Below are 14,321 nucleotides of genomic sequence, written 5' to 3'. Positions count from 1 at the left end.
TTTGTTTGCAGTTCTAGGAAGGAACTCAGGGTCTTGGGCACACTAGAAAAGCAGTTTACCGCTGAGCTATGTTCCTAGTCATGATGGTTTGTATATGCTCAGCTTAGGCAGTGATACTATTAGAGGGTGTGGCCCTGTTGAAGTAGGTGTGTCACTGTGGGCATGGGCTTTAAGACCCTGATCCCGGAAGCCAATCTTCTCCTATCGGCCTTCAGATGAAGATGTAGAACTCTCAGCTCCTCCTGCACCATGCCTGCCTGGATGTTGCCATGTTCCCGCCTTGATGATAATGGACTGAACCTCTGAACCTGTAAGCCAGCCCCAATTAAATGTTTCCTTATAAGAGTTGTCTTGGTCATGGTGTCTGTTCATAGCAATAAAACCCTACCTAAGACAATAGTCCTGGATTTTTCTCTTTTCTTTCATTCTTTTTCTCTTTCTTTGTTTTGGGAGGTGGGCGGGGACTTCTCTGTGTAGCTTCTACCTCCACTCAGCAAATACTGGGATTACAGGTGTGCCCCACTCAGCTGGAAGGTCCCCTTGTGTCTTATATCTTGTAACGAGTGATTTGGGCAGTAAAGACAAATGAGTCCATCCAGCTGATAGTTTAGAGAAGCAGGCCAGTACCTGCAGGCCCAGTGAACTCCTGTCTCTGCTCTCCAGCTGGGCCATTTGCCCACTCCCAGTAAGCTTTGAAAATGTATGAGATGAAATCGTACCAAAAGAGATCAGCATTTGGAAGGTAAGAAAATCCATCCATATGAAACTGACCTAAGTAGGGTCTTTAAGTTCATTTAGTTTTTCTTCACTGTTCAATAAGCCAGAAAATAGCAGTGATGACCATGAATAAAATTAGGCCAGTCAAGAAAAAAGTTTTAATTTTACTTATTACTTTCTTTAAACATTATTTTTGCAAGAATCAATTTCAATCTGTCAAGTCATTAAATATTGTCAAATCAATTTGTAGAAGCTAGGTAGATCATGGGAGAAAGGCATCAAAATACCTCCTACATTGTAGGGCATGCAGCTTTCTTAACAACAAAGGAAAATTACATTTATAATGAAGTGAAGTTGTAATTAAAATGAAGTGGGAAAAGACTCCAACACAGAACACAAAAGGTTCTTAAAAGTCCTATTCATCCGAAACCATTGAGAGACTTAGATCCCAAAATACTACTAAAGGGCCAGTCACTCCCCACAATTCTCAGCTGAACATGTGGGATACAATAAATGCTATTAGTCACTGTCAGCAGTGAGGATCATTTGCATATGATTTACATACAATCTTTTAGCAGGCAGATTAGGCATTCACAAGTCTAATCTTTTTTCTAAAAGGGGATCCATTGACAAGTGGATTGTTTGCATTATGTCAGACTTACATCAGCCCTTGCCCCTGCCTCTAACCACTGGATATTAACAAGCTGATAAATTGTCCTTCTGATCTGTATATTACTATTCTGATCAGGAAAAGGAGGCATGACAATATTTGATGTTGATGACTGATCTTTGCAGTGGTCAGCGAGTAGAGGGCTGAGTCTGATTATCCACGGGAAAATGCCAATGTTAAGAAACTATAAAGCACATTATTTATGGAAGAGAGGCATGCCCTGCATGAATTAGCGTCAGTGTAGAACTCGCTAATGGACATAATCTATTTGATGAGCTTATCTTTCTCCGTATACTCTTGCTATAATCATCTACTTATGTACCCGTTGATTCACTTATGCTGCTTCCTGAAAATGATTCTGGGAGGCACTCATGCGTTTCCAATATATTAGCTGGGAGGCAAGTACTTTTAGGGGCAATCTCTTGTGCTTGTAGGGAGTGGAAAAGAGAAACGATGCCTCTTGAGATGACTGGTAATGTGCCGGCAGAGTTGTACTTCTTTCAAATAAGACCCCCAGAAAAACTGTAACGCATGAGCTGTTAGCAACATCAATATGTCTGTATCTTTCCACCATGTTGGAATTTACTGAATAGCAATAAATCACAGTACATTGATTTTTTTTTCCCTAGCCTTCACTCACCCAGTTCTCATTATTCCCTTGGAACTCGTAGCCTTGGTACAAACACAAGTTCTTACACCCCAATTGCTAATACCAACTCTCAATCACAGGTTGAGCGTCTCAATCACAGGTTGAGCATCACAATTCAAAGGTGCAGAACAGCTAAGGAGGGGTAAAGGTGTCCTCACAATGTAAGGTTGTTGAGATGTAATGTATCCTGCACTGAGCTGTAACTGACGTCAAGGCATAGATTGGATTTGTCTTGCTCATGTGGGTGAGCCTCAAAGTCATGTGCAGAGAAGGAATTGAAATGTGGTGCACATGGAGCACTCAGTGGGGGAAAATGTTTACATGCGTACGTTGCTGATGGGTCCAAACTTTTAAAGGACAGGATTACAGCCATTCTAGCACCATGGAACTCCATGACTTTGATTTGTAATTCTAGCTATAACTGGGCAGCTCTCAGAACACAGACAGGGCTGGGAAGCTGCTGTGGACTGGATGGTTTGAAGGCAGTTGTGATTAGAAGGCAGGCATAAGAAGTGGGTACCTTTCAGAACACACGCAAATGCTGGCTTAAGGAATCTAAGCCAACGGATCACTTGTTACTTGTTACTTGTTACTTCATCTCTGCACTCAGAGGGTATGTTCTCCGATGCGGTTCCACTGACTTTCTGGAGACTCTGCTGGCCTGTCTCTCCAGGCTCGGGGCTCCCTCTGACTCAAATGCAGGTTTGTAGAGATAAAGCTGTGGTTTACTGGACAACAAAAGCTGAGGCTGGGGGCAGGGGCACAGAAATCAGGAACCAAGGGACGCCATTGCTCTTATTAAGGATGTCCGAGGGGAGCAACATTAAATTAAAACTCAGTGGATTTGGGGCAGATCATGTGCTGGCTCCTACAGGGTTCCTTTCAAAAACCCTTTTGTTGTACATGAATAACACAAACACACCAAATCCAAGAAGGCTCTGGACTCACATAAGGCCACTCCTCTATCATGGGCCACCTTAAGCGATCTTTCCAAACCACACCACCCTGCTTTTTCTCCTCTGGGGTCCATTTATCTGTGTGGGAAGAAGATGCAGACAGTGTCTGCTCTGCTCCCCACAGGTTCAGGATCCCCTCTTGGACCGCCCCTTCCAGCTAGACCTTCTAAGGGCAGTAGGTCTATTTTTACTACAGTTTCCACTCCCTCCGCTCGCACACCCAGGTAGGCTTTCAGAAATAAAAATTAAAAGATCTCAAAAAAAAAAAAAAGGTGCCGAATAACTCAACTGTTATGCCCTGAGTCCACGGGAAACCCAGACTAGCCCAAGAATTTCAAAACCCGCTGCAACTCGCAAAAGAGTCTTTTTGTTTCAAGTTTGAACTCTGATCGCCTACCTAGCACTCACTACGTGAATGCTGGCAAGCGACCCTGAGTCCAGAAAACATTGGTTTTATATACAGTATAGTTAGGAACAGTGTGAATATTCACAGAAAAGGGGAACAGAGGGTGGAATAGTACTGAAGCAGGAGGGTTAATGAGTGTCTGTTCAAGGACTAATTTTATGGCCAGTCCTAACTGTCTGTGACCTGACCTCTGTTTACCTTTTACTTTTTCCATGGTCTCCCTTGAGCTTGTTATTTCTCTAAGGTCTCAAGGACAGGCACCTGGAGAGTTATCAGGAGGAGGGTTGGTTTGGGGGCACACAAAGGTGGGGAGAATGTCTCACTCTGTCTTCTCAGAATGTCCTCATTAAGGGGGAGTTTTATGGGTAGTGCCATTCTGGTGCTAGTGGAGGGGGAGGGATCCCCAGGTTGCTGTAGGAGGATGCAGCACAGAAGCCAGCTACTATCTACTCTTATGATGGTTTGTGTATGCTTGAGCCAGGGAGTGGCACTGTTAGGAGGTGTGGCCATGTTGGAGTAGGTGTGTCACTGTGGGTGTGGGCTTCCGAACCTCATCCTATCTACCTGAAAGTCAGTCTTCCACTAGCAGCGTTCAGATGAAGATGAACTCTCAGCTCTGCCTGCACCATGCCTGCCTGGATGCTGCCCTGCTCCCACCTTGATGATAATGGACTGAACCTCTGAACCTGTAAGCCAGCCCCAATTAAATGTTGCCCTTATAAGACTTGACTTGGTCACGGTGTCTGTTCACAGCAGCAAAACCCTAAGACAGCTCCCAAGGCCCTCATCAGAGTCTTGTAGTAATATTTACGCATCTCTTCTTCTAGGTCTTCATAGAGCCTTTTCAGACCCTAAGTCCTCCCACACGCACCAAGAACCTAAACACCCCTTGTTCCAATGCTGGTAGCTCACATTATTCCCTTTCCGACCCTGCATCTTCTTTCCTGTTCAAGGGAAACGGTTTGAGTGTGGCCCTAGCTCAGAGCTGAGGGATAGAACCTGCGAGCGGGCCTTGAGTTTTAGCTTCAGGAAACCCTAACCCTGATTGGATAATTATAACAATATGTTGTAATAAAATTTAATGAAAGCATATGAATTAGTTCTGAAATGTCCCATTTGATATTGTCAGACCATAGTTGGCTCTGAACTGAAGCTTTGAAAAGCAAATCTGTGGGTGAAGAGGAACTGCACTGCTTGATCTTTAGAGGCTGAGTTAGCTGTGGCCAGTGACTGGGCAGTAGGCCTGAGAGCCAAAGCCAATGCAACAGGAAATGGGAGGTGAACCTCTGAAGCCTCATGGCAACCCAGGGGCATGGTGCCGAAGCTTATGCTAATGCATTAGGAGGATCAGGCAGGCTCCCGCAGCATCATTTCTACTGTGTATCTGTGTGACAAACTGCCCTGGCCTCTGACTTTGCACTGCAGACACCAGTGATTTCCCAGTCCAGCCCGTCTGAGCAGCTCTCTCTGTAAAGGGCCCAGAGCATCGGTCTGGGTCTTCCTAAGGTCCTTCTCCATGTCTTCTCGCCTGCCCTCTGAGCTCACCTTCATCAGGCGGCCTGCCTCCCGCTCCACAGGAGCCAGGTCCCCAGCCTCCCCCTGCTTCTGTCCCACCTACCCACACCCTCCACAACATTTGAGATATCACAAAAGATGCCCTTCCTCTTGGCAGAGATGGCACCGCCTCTGCTCTGGATCCTGCATCCCTGCCCTTCTCTTGAACTTGGCCTTGTCAGTCACCCCCCTCTCTTCCTTTTAACTTCAGGCTTCTCTGCTCAGTGGTAACTTTATCTTCAAAGTATGAACTTAGGAGGGGAGGAAGGGAAAGGAGGAGAAATGGGAGGGAAGACGATCCTTCTTCCAGAAGACCAGCCCTCCATCCTTTTCCTTCTGATGTTCTACAGCACGCTCTGCGCATGTCCTTTCTCATCATCCACCCAACTTCCCAGGCCTCTGCAATTAGGATTCTGCTCCCTTGATTTTTCCGGATCTGCCAAGTGCAGTAGCCTACTTTCAGCTTCACCTTCTTTTACAGTCAGCCTTGCTGATTTATTCTCCTCAACATGGCCTGGCAGGCAGCCCCTCCCGGATCTCACTACTCCAGCCCAGTGGCTCTTCCTTGGCTCCTGGTCCCTAGAGTCTTTGTCAGATCACAAAGCCTATTGACATGCTGGCAAAATCCACAGTTGGTTTCCCTAGAAACAGCCACTTTGTATGGTGCCGGTCCAGATCCTCAGCAACAGAAGGCAGCAACCCGAGAAGTACTAAACGGGGTGGAATTGTCAGAAATTCAACCCACACAGCTGAACTGGCCTGAATATGCCCAAGGAGAAAGCTTTCAAATAAGAAACTACCATCCAGTTGTTGACATAGAGACGCTGTCCCTCCTGGGGTTTGTGTTAGCGGACCTCCCACATCACCTTTAGGTGTGAGAGTTTCCTGATTTTATTAAGTAGCCATCTACCCAAACTGTCCTTAATCTCACCTCGAGAGGCATAGCTTCAAAAGAGCACAGAGTGGACTTTGCACCTTTCTAACTTCTGCTAGCTTTGCCTCGCTGTGGTCAAATTTCCTGTCATGCACAATTTACAGGAAGGGAGATGTATTGGGGCGCATGGTTTCAGGGGTTTTTCTTTTTCAGTCCACCATGGCAAAACAGCTTGTTGTGACTGCAGGAATTTGTAGTGGACTTTGGTCACACTACAGTAGACAAGAAAGTAAGGCAGGAGGCAGTCAGGAATAATGAGCCCCCAGGGACCCACCCCAAAGTACTTCCTCACTAAGTCTTCAGGACTTCCAAATAGTGTCACCAATATAGTGACTGGCCTTCCGAACAGAAGCCTGGGCTGGGAGATACATTTTCAATTTAAGCCCTAACCCTTTCTGCCCTTTAAAGGGCTGTAAACATCAATTGACTATGTAGCCATATGCGTGGTGTCTTAGTTGCCTTATCCTGACAAACAACTTAAGGGAGCAAGGGTTTATTATTGGGTTCTAGTTCTTGGGCACAGTTCATCTTGACTGGGAAATCCTGGCCACAAGAATAGGGAAGAGCCCGTCACAGTGTGGCCACAGTTGCACTGCACAGAACATCTCCTGGTGCTCGGCCAGCCTTCTCCTTTTTGTGTGACCTAGGGAATGGTACTGCCCACTGCTAGGCTGGATCTTCCCATCTCATGTAACCCAATCAACTCAATTTCCCACCCAACCAGAGGCTCACCTAATCTAGGTGATCCCTCACAGGTGTGCCTGGAGGTGTGTCTCCTGGGTGATTTCAGATCCTGTCAGGCTGGCAATCAATAGAAACCAACACATGTATAGACAAAATTCAGAGACGAAAGCTCTAGAGGCAAGTTTCTCGCGCTAATGTCCCAAGTACTTCAGGAAGGCCTGTGCAAGTACTGGAAAACACACTTTAGATCTTTTTTATCCTCCTCTCTCTCTTTAAAAAAAAGATTCAATTTTATTGGGTGCCATATAGACGTTTGTGCCTGCATGTATGTCTGCACCATGTGTGTGCCTGGTGACCTTGGAGGCCAAAAACGGGCATGAGACCCTGTGTAACCGGAGTTATAAATGATTGTGAGCCACCCTGTATGTGTTTGGAAAGGAACCCAAGCCCTCTGGAAGAGCAACCAGGGCTCTTAACCCATGAGCCATCTCTTCAGCTCTGAAATCACTTTCAACAAGAATTATTCATTGGTTCAAACAGGCAGAAAGTCCAAGAACAGTGCCAATGTAGACAGCTACGACCTAGAGCAAGAGTGTGAGTGCTAGCCTTTGATCTCCAGAGCTCCCTTGACCCCTGTGATGGTTTGTATATGCTTGGCCCAGGGAGTGGCACTATTAGGAGGTGTGGCCTTGTTAGAATAGAATTGGTCTTGTTGGAGGAAGTCTGTCATTGTGGGCATGGGTTTTGAGACCCTGATCCTAGCTCTCCGGAGGCCAATCTTCTCCTATTAGCCTTCAGATGAAAATGTAGAACTCTCAGCTCCTCCTGCACCATTCCTGCCTGGATGCTGCCATGCTCTCACCTTAATATAATGGACTGAACCTCTGAACCTGTAAGCCAGCCCCAATCAAAATTGGCCTTTTAAGAATTGACTTGGGCATGGTGTCTGCTCACAGCAGTAAAACCCTAACTAAGACACACACACACCCGTTGTGCAATTCCTAGTTATATTCCTGTCAGTACTGCAACCTCAGCAAACATAGGGCTCTTCCTCTATATACTCCTTGCAAACGTCACAGAGGGAAGTGTGCCTGGACCAGCGTCTCAAGTGGACTGGGTGGGTTACTGTACTAGATGGGTTTGTGTCAACTTGACACAAGCTGGAGTTATCACAGAGAAAGGAGCCTCCCTTGAGGAATGCCTCCATGAGACCCAGCTGCAAGATATTTTCTCAATTAGTGATCAAGGGGGAGGGTCCCTTGTGGGTTGTACCATCCCTGGGCTGGTAGCCTTGGGTTCTATAAGAAAGCAAGCTGAGCAAGCCAGGGGAAGCAAGTTTGAGTTTCAGTCCTGACTTCCTTTGGTGATGAACAGCAATTTGGAAGTGTAAGCTGAATAAAATCTTTTCTCTCCAACTTACATCTTGGTCATGATGTTTTGTGCAGGAATAGAAACCCTGACTAAGATAGTTACTCAGTGGAGATTCTCAATGCAATCCAGACACTGGCAAAAGATGTCCGGCGCTGTTGCCATCTCCTGTCTACAGTAAGCTTTATTTTCCAGAGGCAGAAGGTGAGCTCTCTGAAACACAGTAAAAGGTTTGTGCAGCAAACACACAAGCCACTTAAAGTCATCGTTGTCTGTGTCAGGCAGCAGGTACTGCCCACAGTTGTGTGCACTGCTTGTGATGGGCAGTGTGGTGAGTCTGTGTGCACCATCCTCACTACACGCCCTTTGCCAGCATGTTCTAAGGGCTACAACAATGGGACCTTTCTCATTACACTATAATCTCATAATGAGTCCCCTGTCCCATGGTTGGTCATTTTTTTATTTTTTAAAAAGTAATTGTGATGTGGCCTATGATGGACATATGGTTTAGCAAGCAGTGTTACGAGTTCTTTAAATTGTGTCATGTAATTTAGGCAGAATAGAGAGATGTTGTGGCATTACCTATAATCCCAGCACTTGGGAGGCTGAGGCAGGAGGATTGTGATGACTTAGAGGCCACCTGGAGTATAGAATGACTCTGTCTCAAAACAAAGCAAAACCTAAAAATGAAGAGCAAACTAGAAAGTTCCTGGGAAGAGTTTAATATAGGGGACCACCTATAGACTTTGGCACAGATCTGTGGGTGTGTTTCTGGTTGTCCTGGAGAGGTCGGCCTCTCTGGATTTACTGTTTCTGCAGCTTCTTTCTCTAGCTCTGCTCAGGGTGAGGCCCATCAAAGAGAAAACATGCTCACACAAATGGGTGCTGAAATATTGAAAACCACTTTGCAAACCTTTCAAACATTTATAACAGTTGAAATTAGGTTTAAAGAATCAATCTGCTCCTCTCTCTCCTTCTTCATGGAAGTGTTGATAGTGAGAGTAAATAGCTTTTTAATTCATGTGGACTCTTTGGTGCTGAAATTTTGCAGTGGGGATGCTCTGCTCAGCATTTCTCAAATGTTTCAGAGCACTGGCCCATACCGCAGAAGCAGGGACTGGGGTGAGGCCCCCTTGTCTCCGACAACACAGCCAAGCCTTCCTCTATCTTAATGCTGCCTGCAAAGATCCCCTCCTTAGATGTTTCCAACACAGATTCCACCCACAAGCCCACCTCCCTGTCCATCAAGCAGCAGGCCCACCTCCCTGTCCATCAAGCAGCAGGCCCACCTCCCTGTCCATCAAGCAGGTGGCCCACCTGCCTGTCCATCAAACAGCAGGCCCACCTCCCTGTCCATCAAGCAGCAGGCCCACCTCCCTGTCCATCAAGCAGGTGGCTAGAGACAGAAGAAGGTTTTCAAGTGCTGTGTCACCCTGCTTGCCCTTCCTAGCCCTATAGGCAGCTAGGTTTCCGTTCCCAGGCCTGCAAGCAGACCCAGCTGTTCTCTTACCAGCCCTGCAGGCAGACTTAGCCCCACCCCACGCCAGCCCTGCAGGAGGACCCAGGTGCTCCCTTCCCAACCCATTAAGCAGACCTAATGGGTATCTCTGTCACCTCTTGGTCCCCTTTGTACCTCTGGGTACCCTGGATGGATTTGGATTAGATAGATCTCTAGCCCAGGTGCTGGGGGGGCCACTTCCGTAGTCAGTTCCTGAAAGCACACCTTCGAGGACTCTCCAGTTAAAGCTGTAAATAGAGGGTAGAGAGACGGCTCAGCGGTTGTTGACCTGGCGGACGACCCATACGTAGGTCCTGTGTTTCCTATGAACCCATCTTTGGACCCCAGAACCCACTCCATGCAGTGATTCCAGTTCCAGGGGATCTTATACCTACTTCTGATCTCCTCGGGCATCTGCACACACACGATGCACACTCGTACAATCAGGCACACACATGCATACATATAAAAATAATACATAAATATTTTAAAAGCTATAAATAGGGATTGAAAAAAAATCTTTAAAGGTTCAAAGAGATCCAACCCCACAATATAACCAGGAAACAAGTGTGGCTATAAAGCAGTTGGGCATGCAAGTTGTGAGAAAAAATGGCATCTATTTTTATGTGTAATGTGATAAAAGTAAAAATGTTGTTGCTGTCTATGAGTCTGATAAAGTTAAGTGTTTCTGTGTCTTTAAATGCTGCAATTGAACCCTGGCGTTAGGATTAGGACTCTGAGCATCTGGCTGCAAGCTCAGGGCTTCTCAGACCCTCCGCTCAGAGTTGAAAACCCACCAGAATGACTAAGAGGAACTCTGAGGGAATGACACATGCTACTACAGCTCTAATAGAGGCGACCCATCAGGGGCAGCCCGATGAGATGCTCTTGGACACGGGAGTGCTTTCCAACTCCGAAGCTCAAGTGAGGAGCCTTAGTGGTCAGAGAGTTTACAGGGATTTTAGTACACGGGCACAGGGAATTAAGACACCTACCATGTGCTTTGTGATAGTTCACTTTTCATTACAATAACAAATCAATTTATGACAAGAAGAGGTTTTAGTACATGATTAGGTGGCCCCATTGCTTTTGGTCTGGTGGGAGGTGTCTCATCTTGGTGACAGAGTATGGCTGACGAATCTATGAAGAAACAGAGGAGGAGGCTAGTCCCAACACCCCCGCAAAGGCACGCCTCCCAGCAACCTCATGTCTTCCCACTATGCCCTACCTAGCAAAGGCTCCACTGCCTATCTGTAGCATCGTGGTTGGGCCCATGCCCAATACAGGGGCCTTTAGGTGACACTGAACTTTCCTTCCTTGGAGTCTGGAGGTCAAGAGATCAAGCTGATGACACTTGGATCAAAGCCCAACCTTGTAATCAGTCAGTCAGTCTTTCTGGCATAACCAGCACATAGTTAGCACATGTGTGAACTCGGTGTGGCCTCAGGGTCCACTAGGAAGCACACAGGTACTCCTGAGATGTTCCAAAGCCTTACAGGTTCTCTCTCAGAAAGCAGAAGCAAAGACCAGACAAATACTTTATTCTTCAAAAATTCCTAAGATTATCTGTTTATCAGCATAAGATAAAAAGGCAGATAGAGCAGCAAAGCCAATATGAAACAAAGCAATCAATTAAAATGTGCCAGTCCTCGGGCTACAAACCTTTTGTCATCCTTTAAAGCTCTGCAGGCTGAGGTCTGAAAAGGTGGCTCGGTGCTTGAAAACAGTGACTGCTCTCCCGGAGGTCCTGAGCTCAATTCCCAGTAACCACATGGTGGCTCACCAACCAGCTATAATGGAACCCAATGCCCTCTTCTGGTGTGTCTGAAGACAGCAACAGTGTACTCATATAAATAAAATCAATAAATCTTTTTTAAAAGATAATTCTTTTAAAAAGATCTTCAGGCTGGCAAATATTACTGTCAGAAGTTCAGTTTGTCCTTGAACCAAACATTGGGTTTGTACTTACTGGTAAGTAAGGCTGTACACCCACTACAGAAAAGCAGAAATCCCCTTGGACTGCATAGAAAGGCATTTAAAGGTGGGCTTAGTCAACCCACTGGGCCTCTGGCATATCTGAGAGGCTGAGAGAGCAAGATGTAACCCCAGGCTTCTGAAATGCATTCCCATGGGCCAGATCAGGATCTGGAACCTTGTTAAAAACACATCACCATCAGGAAAAGGGTACGAGACTTGGGTCTGTGAGAAATTGGGGTCTCCTGGGAAATACTGAGGTGCCAGCAGCTGACAGAGAGAGATGACAAGACGGTCTCTATAAGCTTGCCTGGTAACTAGGGAAGGCCAGGTTCCCGGCATGCAGACCATTTGCTTACAAGTGAGAAGTGTGTAAAACAGCCATGCCTCCGGTCCTGTCTCTTTATGTTCATGCCCTGGGAGGTGTGCAGTGCTACAGGAAAAAAATAGAGCACGATTTCCTGAAGCAGGGACTTCAACTAAATTTAAATTGTTCTGAATGTCTGACCACACAGTGTGTATACATACCTTTTCCCACAGAAACCTTTGCTCTCCAGATAGGAAGAGTATATCACTAAACGTTCAACTAATGGAGCTAGGAAGATAATAGTGTGCTGGCCTTATAAACATGAGGACCTCACTTCAATCCTAAGAACTCATTCGGTCCTGGTCGGTGATCTCTAGACCAGAGAGACAGCCTTCTCAGAACAAAAAGGTAGACAGTGACCAAGGAATGACACCCAAGGTTGTCCTCTAGGCTCCGCACATGTCTAGTCTCACATACATGTGCTCTCACACACATGCAGACACACACACACACACACACACACACTCTCGCTGTGTTGAAGAAATGCAACCTTCCAAGTCGCACACTTCACAATTCTATGTCTCCAAAATTGGGTGAATCTTCCCATTGATGCTATCTTACAGTTCTAATCGACAGCATTTTCCCTTTCTTTATGATATCTGAAGTAATGGTACAGCATTTTAGACTTAGATGAAACATAAGCAACTGCTATTTGAATGTCAAGAGGCAAAGTGTTTAAAGTTTAGAGCAACGTATTGTCCTGAGAGCTTGTGCACGTCAGCACAGGAAGGAGAAAGCATCAGACTGGTAGAGTTGCTAAGACCAGGCTTCAGGAAGTGACCCTACTGCTTTACCTCAGTTTCCCTGCTATGGCCCTGAAAGGTGAGTTCTAATGGGGCTTTAAAAGAAAGTCATCTTTACATTTCTGGAGTTAACCTGATCCAGTCATAATGCATGATGGAGTGTTAGCTTTACAGACGATTCAGTTCCAATTTTTCTTTTCTTTTTAAATCTTTTTGTTCATGTGAATGAGTGAGTGGGGGTACCCAGGCCTGTCACAGAGCGTGTATGGAGGTCAGAGAATAACTTCTTTGGGTGTCAGCCCTAACCTTCCACTCTGAGCCTCTTGTTTACTAGGTCATGTGCCAGAGTAACTGGCTCTCTCTGGCCTCCGGGCATCCCCGTCTCCACCTCCCATTTCACCTTGGGAGCACTGGAATTACAGACATGTACCATCTTGTTCACCTTGGGAGCACTGGAATTACAGACATGTACCATCTTGTTCACCTTGGGAGCACTGGAATTACAGACATGTACCATCTTGTCCAGCTTTCTAAGTGCTTGTGTGCAAGTGTGTGCATTTAGAATGTTTAATCTAAGCTTATTTTAAAATCCATTTGCCTAACTATGGCCAAATTCCATTATACTTTATCTCCTATTCTCAATTTTATATCTTTTTCTCTAAAAAGAAATTTCTTTCAGGACTGATTGACATATGAGCTCAGGCTGTGGCAGCATGCGCGAGGCTTGTCTACAAGGGTCTGCACCAGTTGGCCCCCAGCTGAAAGGAGAAGTGAATACATCCCCACCTCTAACCCAGAAGCTATCTCCAACTGCTAGCCATTTGCAAGTGAAAATAAGCTTTCTCCAATGGCGTCTCATTGGGTATATTAAGCACACGTAAGCCTAGGCGCCACACCCAGCAGTAAATGGCCAGCACCAGGTAGAAGATTTTCCCTCTCAGACTGTTTTGTTCTGCCATTTTGTTTGTTTGTTTGTTTGTTTTGTCTTACTGGTCTTTTGCTTGTATATGGTTTCTGATTTTGTGGTTTTTGTGGATTTTATTTTGTGTTGTGTGTTTCTTGTGGTTTTCTCATATATGTGTGTGTGTGTGTGTGTGTGTGTGTGTGTGTGTGTGTGTGAGCTGCCATGTGGCTGCTGGGAATGAAATTCAAGTCCTTTGGAAATCAGAGCTCCTAGCCATTAAGCTGCGTCTCTCCAGCCCTTCTTTTGTCTTGTTGTTAGATGTTTTACAAGAGAACTAAAGTTTGTCTTTTTAAAACTAAAGTATCTCTGTTTTCTTTCATTACTATCAGATGTTATAGATAATATTCTGTTAAAACTTTTAGACATGTATGTGTATGTGTGTGTGCCTGCATGTTTGTACAGCAGCAAGTGCATGCAGGTACCTCCAGAGGCCTGAAGGGTGTCTTGGATCCCCCAGAGCTTGAGTTACAGGCAGTTCTGAAATGCCTGATTTGGATGCTGGGAAATGAATCCAGGTCCTCTACAACAGAAGCACGAGCTTCTAACCACTGAGACATCCTTCAGCCCCAGCACAATATTTCTCCCTTACATGCCTGTGAGTTTGCTCTGTTATCCTTCTAGATGGTCTACCCAGCTGGTGTGGAATTCTGGCGATCCTCCTGCCTCAGCTTCCTGAGGGCTGGGAAGACAAATGTAAGTTACCAGGCCCAGACTGAGTCTATCTTCTGCATGCTTGAGCTCACACTTCTGTCCTAGGAGGCTGCTCACCATGAAACACTCTCTCTCTCTCTCTCTCTCTCTCTCTCTCTCTCTCTCTCTCTCTCTCTCTCTCTCTCT

Source organism: Mus pahari, chromosome 8 (assembly GCF_900095145.1).
Source record: "Mus pahari chromosome 8, PAHARI_EIJ_v1.1, whole genome shotgun sequence".
Lineage (NCBI taxonomy): Eukaryota > Metazoa > Chordata > Mammalia > Rodentia > Muridae > Mus > Mus pahari.
This window is presented reverse-complemented; position numbering follows the sequence as displayed.